The following is a 12,790-nucleotide window of genomic DNA, read 5'->3' as shown; positions in this document are numbered from 1 at the left end:
CCTGATTTCGGAAACTGGTTCGGTATCACTTACTAGTATTCCTAACTCATCTGCCAAAACAATTAAATCAGCTTTTACTAGTTTACCTAAATAGGTATATAATGTATATAAGGCCCTGTTTCTCCAGTGAAGCTCCGCCCCTTCCCTGCCGACAATTATGTTCTTTGATGTGCTCCCTTGATCGCCTCATAGATCGCCGCATATTGATCGCCTTGATCGCCATTACTCTATGGATCGCCTGCGTTGAATCGCGCCTTGGCGAATCTTGTTGGCGTCACAGATCACGATACGAAAATATCCCCAGGAAAATTTCATTATAAGTCTGAAGACAGAAATTATCATTGCAAATATTATTTAGAATTTTCTCGTACTCATGACTATGCATTTAAATCTTTGGTGCAAAAGTTATTTCGACAAGAAGTTGCTAAATTTACAAACAGTCTCAGAAAATCTCTTCATAATGTTTTCGTGAAAAGTGTGTTACTTATGAAATATGCTATTTGAGCAATATTTGTCTTGTTTGAGCAGTGTTTAGACTAACATAAAAGTTTATTTTGTTAACCTGTTAAGCAACTAACAATAGTAATAGGTTAGGATAACTAAATTTTTATGAGGCATATTAACTAAATGTTTTGTCCACACTAATTTTAAACATACGTATCTCTGTGCATATGATAAAATATTTGTTGAAAAATCTAAGTTTCAATCTGTAACGTGTAATTTAATTTCTCTAATTTTACTTTCGTAACGTGTAATTAATAAGTCCATATCATTAAGCCTTCCTTATATTATTAGTTTCTTAAGGTTAGTTTTTGTTTCTTAAGGTTAGGTTAGTTTTGTTCTAGCCTTAGTTACTTGTTATTCAGAAAATCGTATTTCTTATAAAATTTATATTAGTTTATTTTTAAAATGTGATTGTTCAGATGAATTTACCATTTGAAGCATAAGTAATAATCACATTTGCGTGACCTTATTTTCAATTTTAATTGGTTACAACAATTTTATTTAAAGGCACACATTTATACACATGGGGATATGAAATGAACTGAGACTAATATTTCTAAGTATTAGACCAGTGTTTCCCAAAGTGTGGTACGCGTACCCCCAGGGTACGGGAGCAGTTTAGCGGTGGTACGCGTTCTTATGCGAAATATCTTGCAACAAACAAAAATTTCACAGAATTTTTCTTAAAAACAAAGCTAGCCATGAAAATTTACGATTACGAATTTTTCTATTGGTTATTTGTTTTGCAGAGTTAGCAGTTAATAATTAGTAATATCAACAGCCAGCTGTGATTTTTAACTTTTGTGCAATTTTTTTATAGTAAAAGTTTGTAATAAACTCTATTTATTTTCATTATATTTATAAAATATAATTTTTATTCTTCTCTAAAAGTAAGCTTGAGCAGTGTACTTTAACATCATTCTGACTGCAAATGCAAAATATGTATCCAGTCTTAACAGAAAAAGCTGTGAAATATATTTTGCCTTTTCCAACTTCATATTTATGTGAAGTAGCTTGACCACAAGAGAACCGATTTATGGTGAACTGTTATCACAACAAAAACAATATCATCGTTCTCACTGATACAAGTAAACTTACTAGCAAAACTTTATACCAAAAAATAAAAATAAACATATTTTTAAAAAAATACATTCATTTTTTTTATTTGTGGTACACAGCCTTACGAAAAATTTAGAAGGGGTACACAAAAGTCATAAGTTTGGGAAACACTGTATTAGACGACCATTCATATTGGTGATAATGAGAATACTTATTCTTGTCTAGCATGTAATAAGAGTTTTTCATAGAAAGTAATCTAACTGACCGGCAGTCGGACTGATACTGGTTAATAACTTGATTCTTGTAATATACGTAATAAGAGTTTTTCACGAAGTAATGTGACTGAATACAGTGTGAAGCCTCTTTCTTGTAGCATATATGCAATAACAGTTTTTCCCATAGAAGTGACACAACTAAATACTATCATGTTCAAATGAGTGAGAAACCTTTTTCCTGTAATCTATGTAATAGAAGTTTTTCACAAAGAGGTAATTTGATAAGACACAGCCATGTTCATACGTATGAGAAACCTTATTCTTGTAGTATATGTAACAAGAGTTTTATTCAAAGAAGTGATCTGACTGTACACAATCGTGTTCACACTGGTGAGAAACCTTTTTCCTGTAGTATATGTAATAAGAGTTTTTCAAAAAGAGGTCATCTGACTAGACACAGTCATATTCATACGGATGAGAAACCTTATTCTTGTAGTATATGTAACTAGAGTTTTATACAAAGAAGTCAATTGACTGAACACAATCGTGTTCACACTGGTGAGAAACCTTTTTCCTGTAATATATGCAATAAAAGTTTTTCACAGAGAAGTACTAATCTGACTGTTCACAGTTATGTTCATACTGGTAAGAAACCTTTTTTCTGTAGTATATGTACCCAAAATTTTTCAAGCCAATTTTATCTGACTGAACACTGTCGCGTTCACACTGGTGAGAAACCTTTTTCCTGCAGTATATATTATAGGAGTTTTTCAAGCAGAAGTTATCTGACTATACACAATCGTGTTCATACTGGTTTGAAACCTTATCTATGTAATATATGTCATAAGAATTTTTCAGAATGAAATCATCTGACTCAGCATTATCGTGTTCATACTGGGGTGAAACCTTATTCTTGTAGTATATGTAATAAGAGTTTTTCGCATAGAAGTTCTCTGACTAAACACAGTTATGTTCATACCAATGAGAAACCTTATTCTTGTAGTATATGTAATAAGAATTTTTCACGTAGGAGTCTTCTGACTAAACACAATATCGTTCACACTGGTGAGAAACCTTTTTCCTGCAGTATATGCAATAAGAGCTTTTCTCTAAGAAATACTCTAACTATACACAATTGTGTTCACACTGGTGAGAAACCTTATTCTTGTAGTATATGTAATAACAGTTTTTCGCATAGAATTTGTCTGACTAAGCACTTTCGTGTTCATACTAGTGAGAAACCTGATTCTTGTAGTTAATTCTTATAGTTTGTCCTTGTAAACGAATTTTATGCTCACTGTTGTGTTCATACTACTGACTAACTTTATTTTTTGTAAGTTTATTCACATAATGTTTAAATGCTAATATAACCTGTTTATAAGTATAATATAATGTTCATAAGAATAGTATAACTTGATAAATAAACTTGTTCATGATTATTTTCCTTTTACTTAGAAATCTCACTCCCTAACATTATATAACAAGTTTCATAGATAAATATTTTAACTGTCTGCAAATTTGTCCAGAGCATCTACTACAAATTGAAGGTTAGGTACCAATTTTTTAAATTAGTAATTCAGTTGGGCAGAGCTGGTATTCCATATCATGGGGCTTAGAAATGTGAGAAATAGTGATTTTACTGAGTATCGTCTGGATATTAGCCTTTCTGGCTCCTGAATCGTAAACTCCGTTTTGTTTGGAAGCAAACCATAGTATTCTTTTTATGCATAATGCCTGCATATTTCACTATTAAAATATTTTTTTTCTGATTCAAATTAAGGGTCATCATAACTTTGAAAAGCTGTCTTATAGGTCTCGCCTAAAAGTTTCTCCCCTACCTGAATGATTGATGGAGTGGGCGGAGGAACTCTATTGTAAAACCGCACCTGTTCCCGTAGATCATTACTCGCCAAATCTTTATGATGCCAACGATGATAAAGGGTCTCAAATGGAAAACCGATTTACCTCGTTTTTGAGAGACATAGTTGATTAATTCTTCCTTTAGTGGGAGAGTGAAACTTGCGAATTTTTCGGATGCACAAGGGATTTTTAGGGATTTGAGTAAAAACATTACACGACATTTCCGAGTGTTTTTGTCATGGGTACCGTTCAAATGACGAGGAGGGAGGGGAACTCCGATGCTAACTTTTTGAAGATTATCTATACATATCGTGTGTCATCGTATATTTTTTATACTTAAATTTAAATTTAATACTGCATTGCATTATCCGATTGAAAATGCTGGGTATAATCAAACTGTAGCATTTCCTTTTTTTTTTTTTTTTTTTTTGAAACCTCGAAATGATGGTAAAAAAAAAATCAGTATACCACAATGATAGTTATTTATGGAATTCAAGTGAAGATGCAACCGTTCATAAAAGGTGCTTTATGAATAGTAACATGATATTACCATAAAAGATGGTTTATGATTAAAATTTTCTTACTATGCTATATTGAAAAAACTCATAAACATTAAAAGACTCGATTAAAAAATTTTTATTACAAAATAATAAAAAAAAATGATTAAAAAAAAAAGATATTCGTGGCACTTCAGTTTTATAAAGCATTGCTTTCAATTTTTTTTTTCTTTTTTTTTAAAAATAATGCTTTTGTTGCTGTTGATTCATTTGTCGTCGTCGTAAAATGTAGGCGAAAAATTACAAAGAAGGCAGCATATTAATAATCTTTCGACGTAAATTGGAGACAAGGGTCCGTTTTAAAAAAAAAATTCTGATGCTCTAGTTATAAGCAAAAATATATTTAGGTATTTTTTAATTATTAAAAATTATAAAAATGCGTATAGATTGTCAGGAAATAACTTGTGTATTTCTTTTAAAAGCGTTATTCGAAAGTTTTTTTTTTATATAAAATTGTATCAATAATTCTTACTCAAAAGTATATCAATAATTAATTTTGTAATTTCAATAATAAATAATTGTTTTTCTTAATTTAAATCTAAATAAGTGCACATTTGAAGATTGTTTGGAAGTGTCATGTTTAGAAAATTTTAATTTTAACGCAGGAAAAACAATGGTGTTTCATGTTGTATTTCGTAATCAAAAATTATTAAAACGCTAAATATAATATTTTCATTTATTTTGACTTAAATTATTCTAAAATAATGAGAAAAATATAAAAATTCCAGTTAAAAAATTAACGATTTAAAATATTGTAGTGTAAAATAAGTGAAAGAGTAAGATCAGTACAGGAATAAAAAGTATTAAAAATTAACAAAACAAAAAAATTTTCCTTTATGAGCACCTGTTATATTGGGTATGGGTTGATAAGGAATTGAATTTCCAGTTTTGTTTGTAAAAGAGGGGAGAGATAACACCACTATCTTTATCACTTTTTAAGGTTGGATCCAAACAAACAAAATGGCTCAGTTAGAGTATGTCGAATCAATTCGAGGTGGTAAATTAGTTTTATTTAATGAATTTTTATTTAGAATAAGGATGAAACACAGAACGAAAATCTATTATAAGTGTATTTCAGATGATTGCAAAGCTTCCTTAATTCTAGAAAATGATCATATAATACGTCATAAAGCTCAGCATACCCATGCGCCTGATAAGGCGCATGGGTATGCTAAGCTTTACAACTGTGCTGGTTTATCAAAATTTGTATAGCATATAATTATTTAAAAAAAAAATACCTATTTCAAACAATGTCAACATCTTTGTGTTTTCATTTGTTATTACATTTTGCTAATGTTCTTTTGTATCGCCATTTTGTTTTCTTTGATGCTCGTCCAGATACTTTATCCTCTTTTAATAGTTCTGATTGTTCCACGCAGTTAAACTTTGTCTGCAGTAATTACTTCCTTATAAATACCAGTTTTTTTGGATTCATTAAATTAAAAAGTTCTTTCAGATGTTCTGAATACCCGCCCGTGAATATTCCCCGAAAGGCCATTATTTTTTTAATCGTTTAATAAAAGTCGTCAAGTCAAATTTACCAAATATTCTAAACTTAAAGGGGGGGGGGGAAATATTGATGCTATGTGAAATGGAATTAATAGTAGTTTACATATTCTTCAGATTACTGAGTATACAAGTCAATCAAATAAAAATTCAAAAATTGAAACAAATTACAGTTTGTGCATACATTCAAGACTATTTTTAATGCTTACGAACCTTTACGAATATTTTGTGCATTAGAATAATCTCTAAATATCTCTCAAGAGATAAAAATTACATTTTTAAAAAAAAATCAGAAATGATTAATTGTTGAGGTCTTTTAAACCCTTAAGATGGACACTTTGTCAGTGATTATTTGATTATAGTCTATCAAAATTAATTTAATGTGACTTTAAAATATTCTTAGAGATAGGAATGACTTACTGTGGATTATTGATAGACGCTCTACTTCCACATGTTTGTGCGAGTAATTATTCAACAGAGAATACAACTATTGAGTAACAATAATACATACTGCCCTACAATGATGGGCGAGACACTTTCAGATCCAATTTGTGGTTAAATGGTCAGGATCATCAATTTTAATTTCACTTTTTGCCTATTTAGCTATATCTTAAAAACTTAAAAGCAAATGGATTGTATGTCATTACACTTCACAGGAAGACAAAAGCTCTCGAGATCTAGCAAAGTACGCAAAAAGTGAAATTTACTTAAAAGGACTTTTGACTGTTTTTCTGACTAAACTAATGGGACCATTTTTTTCCCCTCGGATTGCGGCTCCCAAATGTCAGCGCTGTCTATGAATTTTTTTTCTATCCTCGAAAAAAACAATTATTACAATTAATATCTCGCTTGAGTTTTCTCAAAATTGTCAGGGAACTGCATGGACAAGTGGAACTTAAGGCATGGCTTTTCATTTCAAGAGATCTAATAATTTAATTATCAGATGAGAAACTTACACTAAATGCATTAATTATAAACGATATCTCAGAGGAAATTTGACTAAAAAAAATTTTTTTTTCATGTTGGCCACTCTTGCCCCCTGGTCTCAGCATCCTCCCTTTTCTCCTACTTATTATAATAACCATATAATATCGATCAATTTAAGGAAACATTTTGAATCCGGTTAATGATATATCGCTAGGTAGGTCTTTTCAAGACAAACCGATAAAAAAATTTTAATTATTTATTAGTTTCAAATCTAAAAAATGTCTACATGTATGAAAATGTATGAAAAATAAATAAAATTAAGCCTTTTTTTATGGGCACATATGCTACGTTTGAAAGAATCACAATTAAAAAAATATCTAGGCATTTTTCCTTAGATACATAGATTAAAAAATGAAGTTGCCTTACTTCAGTAAATACGGGGTCCTAAAAATATAGCTATCTTTTTAAAAAAAAGATTCTTTTTTTAATATTTTGCTTACTGAAACTTATGATCAGAATTAGAGGAAAATCTATGTATTCATATTGTAATGTAATCACATATGACAAAACAATCATGACGCAAGACTATTTTTTTTAATATTCCAAAGCAATATACGAAAAAATCATGCAAATTTTTTTTAATGGCTTGTTTTGACAATGAATTTTATTTTCTTCCGAGTGAAAAATAAAATGAAATAAAAAAAGAGGCAAAATAAATAAAATTTATGTAGTTTTACGTGTAGTGTTTTCTCATCTTGTTCCAGTTTAATTTATCTGGATTTAAATTGAAATTGTTATGTTTAAAACTGAAAATAAAATTATTCAATTGATAAACAGAAATATTCAAATTTTGAAGAAATGATAAATTTTAATACTGATGATCAGATTAATATTTCATTCTCTGTATTCATAACAGTATTCATAGTTTCAGTATTAAAATTTTAAAAAATTAACACATTAAATTCAGAAAAATTATTCATGAAAAATTAAAAAAAAAAGTTAATTAGCACAAAATAATGATTTTGGTTATCTTCTAAGATTTTGATCAAAAAAACTACGCCGAAAACTTTTTTTCTCCAAATGTTACGGGAGCAAATTATCACATTCTTAAAAATATGTTTTTTGTCTAATTAAAACTGTTTTTATTACAGAGAATAATAAAATCTTATGGAAACTTTTAATGAAACTTCTCTTTAAGAATATTTTTTTGGTATTTTTGTTGTTTAAAATCTAAACTGTTGTTAATTTTTTGTATTATGATAAAAATTATCATGATTATATAAATTATTGCTGGTGTATAAAGAATTTTTTATATGGTTCATTTTACATAAGACAGAGAGAAAGAAATTGTGTAACGAATTTGGTGTTTCAGCTCTATTCTATATAATGTGGTTATCTTACAAGTAAAGAATAAAGTGGTAAATTTAAAAAATAAGTAAAGTTTCAGAGTTCATACAATGCATTCTCAATCGTGTTATTTTCATGCTTTTAGAATTAATAGTTCTTTGGTCATTTTTATATATTTATTGTTTTTAAGTATTTGAACTAATGAAAGCAAAGGACTTGAAATTAATTTTAATAAAATAAAGATAATGCTGATTAAGAATTGATATTAGAATGTCCCTCTTAAAAGCACAAAGAATCCTCGTAAATACACACAAAAAATTTATTTCAAGGAATTATAATTTTTATTCTTCATTGACTGAAAAACCATGATTTACTTAAAATGAAATAATTTGTGCCTTATTTTAAAAATTTTTAAATGAAACAATGTTAATATTTTCTTTTATTTAATTAAAAAAGTTTTTTTTATTGAACTGAATGGGATTTTTCAAAAATAAAAATAAAAGTTTCATTTCCTGTTTGAATAAAAGCTTACATATCATTCTTGAATAAAAGCAAAGTTGTTTAAAAAAATTCAAAAATTTGCTTTACAATTTTAAAAAAAATATTATATTCATAATTATAAAGTAATAAAAAAAATTTATGCACAAACAATGAACGGTAAAATCAGGAACTAAGGCACTATATAAATTAACTTGATATGCGAACATAATAGAAACAATTATTATTCGAACAATTATAAAAAAACAATTCTAACAGTTAATAAATGCACAGTTGCAAAAGTATTAAATGATTTAATGAAAATATTGGCTTACCTCCTTCGAAACCTATTTTATGTTTTCCAGTTATTCGAAGAGAAACTTTATTAAGAATGGAAATTATTTATAGTACGATTTGTATTAAGAAGTTTAAAAATATTTTTATGTTGTAAGTAATTTATCAAACTGATGAAGGAAAAAATTCTTCATTAAAGCAATTAAATAAAATATCAAGCTTTAATTTAAAATAGATAATTTAAATAATGCAATTAAAAGAGCAAAAAAGAAATTTAATAGAATGTTTATGTATGTTTTTCTAAGAAAAAGTTTCATCACAAAATCACCAGAAAAAATGTCAATCAGATTTTCCCCAGTTTAGATCCCTTAGCTTAAAACATCCGTTTTCTTAGAAAATCTAGATCAGGGGTTTCCAACTAACATGAAGCCACAATTAAACACACAAATCAAACGGCGGGCCGCAACTTCATCAAAATTTTTTGTAGGACTCTTTTACGTTTGAAGAAACATTAAATATTACTGTCAGAGTTTTACCAAGTTGTGCAAAACAAAAGTATTGAATTACAAATTAAAATAAGAGGTAGATTTTTAAAAATATTTAATTGTTATTAATAATAATTTTAAAGACATAAATAAATAATAAAAATTCGGGCTACAATAACTTTAATGTGCACCTATGTATTAAACAATTAATGTGTAACAGATGTCTAATTGTTAAGGTATTAAAACTTATATAGTAGCACACAAAATATTCAATGAGAAAATTGAGGTTTGTCTGCTGCAACCACCAGAGAATCGATAATTACATTTTAAATTTAAAATTTACAAATGTGTGTGTAAATATTTTCGTCCAAAATGAGTGGTTTCAAAAAGTTAAATCGGAGAATTTCTTCGCGAAAATTTTTGATACGCACATGCTAAATTATATTCACAAAATACAGAAAAAAATGAAATAAAGAAGAGCAACATACACGATTATTTTTGTATTTGAATAAATATTTTCTTGGATGCAAAACCTGAAAAATAAATTTCTTTGCACCGTTGGTATGTTAAATTTCACAGAAACGAAGAAATTAGGTTTTTATTAACGAGAAAATATTTTAAACCCGTATAGAATTTTTACGAAAACAGTCCGCAGAAAATGACAACTAATATGTTTTAGTTCGCGGGCCACAAAAAAAGGCTTTGCGGGTCGGATGCGGCCCCCGGGCCTCCAGTTGGAAACCCCTGATCTAGATAATTGCTTGTTTGAGACAATTTATTATCAAGAGAGATATCCAAATCAAACATGGGTCTGTCAATATCTGACATTTTAAAAAGAGGAAAAAGGAGCCCTTAAAAATGATAAAAGGCTATTTGAGAAGGAAAGACTTTTTCCTAGAGTGTAAAATGAGGCGACTGCTTATGAGGGATTTAACTAAGGATATTCTTTGCGGGTGGCCAAGGGGTCAAAAATCAAGGGAGACTTTGGAACAAATTTTGAAGTTATACTTCTTATGCGACTTCCAACAAGGTTACGCTTAACGCTACATTTTTATTGGCCGGGAAATCACGTGGTAGGATCCAGTTTTCCCTCATTCATTTCCATATTGTTTTGGCTCTCACTAGCATAAAAGTCATAAAAGTATTGTTTTCCTATATATATTTTTTTAGTTTGTTTTGATAGACATATAATTTAATAGGGTAGTATTTTTTATTTTCAAACTTAGTGGATAACAATTGTAAAAAATGAGTGGAAACAATCCCACGGATAATGCGACGGATTTAAGGTTATGTCAAGGTACGTCTCTTGTGAATATCAATTGATTGTTAGGTTTTCTCTTCTGAAATTACATTATGACGCATTCACATACATTATTAATACAAATACATACAAGAGGTCCACGAGGGAAAAATGCACAATATTACCGTGATTACAGAGCACAGAAGCGAGCGGGGCAGGAAAAAGAGTCGTTGAATTGAACTAATGATCCTTCTACGACTGCTGATTCTTCTACAATTAACGTCGCAGATTGCGAAGTTTAACTTCTTCCGCGCGGAGGGACTCTACGCACTATTTTTTTTTATCAGTGAAGTTTATTACTTTTTCCAGGAAAGGCTAAAAGAGAAGAAATTATTTTTTAGTTTTGCAAATAGCTTCAGTCCCGCAGTGGACTGATCGTTAAGACACGGTTCCCAGCAGATCACCGAAGTCAAGCATCACTGGCTGCGGTCAGTGTGCGGGTGGGTGACCACTTGGATCAGTCTGCCTAGGGACCGAGTGTGTGCGGTATTGGTCCTCGTTAAACTGTTCTACCGTAAAGTACTCGACTTCGCGTGCAGGTCGTCAGGCTACCGAAGTGGGGGTGCCATCCCCTCTGCAGAGGATCAAAATTGTGATGGTATGTCTTCGGATCATCCTCAGGGATGCTTCCCAGACCGTCGCCAATAGTCCATTGTGCAGCTTTAGTGTGACGCAAATTAACAACAACAGCAAATAGCTTCCAAGCAGAAAAAAAAAGATTTTTTCTTTCCAAAATTACCAATTTAACTTGACTTTATTTTCGCGAATGCCTAACTTTCAGATGGAACGAAGCACATTATTCACGCCCTCAATGAAATTTAAGATGAAAATAAGGTTTGCAACATCAAAAATAACTTCAAAGTTGATTTAACTTTATTTAATTTTACTGAATGTCTAGATTTCAGAAGAGGCGAAGCACAGTATTTGCTCCTTTACTTTAATTTCAGAGGAAAATAAAGTTTTCAACTGAGAAAATCGCTTCAAAGTTGGAATAAAGAGTTTTTTTTTTTTCTCTCTACTTTAATTTTACTTTATTCCATTTTAGTGAATGTCTAAATAAAGTTTTTTTTTGTTGCAAAATAGCTTTAAAATTGAAAAAAATAAAGTTTTTATTTTTTGAAATTGCCAAATTAGTTTGATTTTATTTTTCCGATTGTCTAAATTTCAGGGGCAAAAGCACATTAATTGCCCCTCAATAAATTTTCAGAAGAAAATAAGGTTATCAATTTCAAAAATAACTTCCAAGTTTAAAAAAAAAGTTTCTTTTTTAAAAAAAAAATAAGTTTTCCTTTTAAACTTTATATTCCCGTATGCGTAAACAAGTTTTCAATTTTAAAAATAACTTCAAAATTAGAATAAAAAAAATTTTTTTTCTTCTAAAATTACCAATTTACTTTACTTTATTTTCCTGAATGTCTAAACTTTAGAAAGGGCGATGAATATTAATCGCCCCCTCAATTAAATTTCAGAAGAAAATAAGATTTTCAATTTCAAAAATAACTTTAAAGTTGAAAAAAAAAAAAGCTTTTTTCTTTTCTTATAAGATAATTTTTTTTTAATTTGACTTTATCTACACGGATGCCTAAATTTCAAAAGGGGCGAAGCATATTATTCGCCTCCTCAATTAAATTTCAGAAGAATATAAGATTTTCAATTTCAAAAATAACTTCATTTTAACTTGACTTTATTTTCGCGAATGTCTAAATTTCAGAAAGGGTGAAGTTCATTATTCGCTCCCTCAATTAAATTTCAAAAGAAAATTAGATGATTGGTTTCAAAAATATCTTCAAAGTTAAGTAAAAAAAAAATTTCTAAAATAACTTTAACACATTAATAAATATAAATAAATTAAACTAACATTTTTAATTTGACCTTATTTTTACGAGTGCCTAAATTTCAGACGGGGAGAAGCACATTATTTGCCCCCTCAATTATTAAAGTAAAATCAAGTTTTCGATTTCGGAAATAACTTCAAAGTAGAAGGAAAAAAAAGTTCTTTTCTTTTTCTTCTAAAATTACAAATTTAACTTGACTTTATTCTCCTAAATGTTTAAATTTTTGAAAGAGCGAAGCACATTACTCGCCCCCTCAATTAAATCTTAGACGAAAATATGGTTTTCTATTTCAAAAATAATTTCAAAGTTGAAAAAAAAGTTTTTTTTTTCCCTAAAATTTACCAATTTAAATTGACTTTATTTTTATGAATGTCTAAATTTCAAAAGGGGCGAAGCACATTATTCGCATCCTTACTTTAATTTC

The sequence above is a fragment of the Parasteatoda tepidariorum genome, chromosome 6, assembly GCF_982258835.1.
Source record: "Parasteatoda tepidariorum strain Cologne lab strain chromosome 6, Ptep-v5.0, whole genome shotgun sequence".
NCBI lineage: Eukaryota > Metazoa > Arthropoda > Arachnida > Araneae > Theridiidae > Parasteatoda > Parasteatoda tepidariorum.
Note: the sequence above shows the minus strand (reverse complement) of the source record.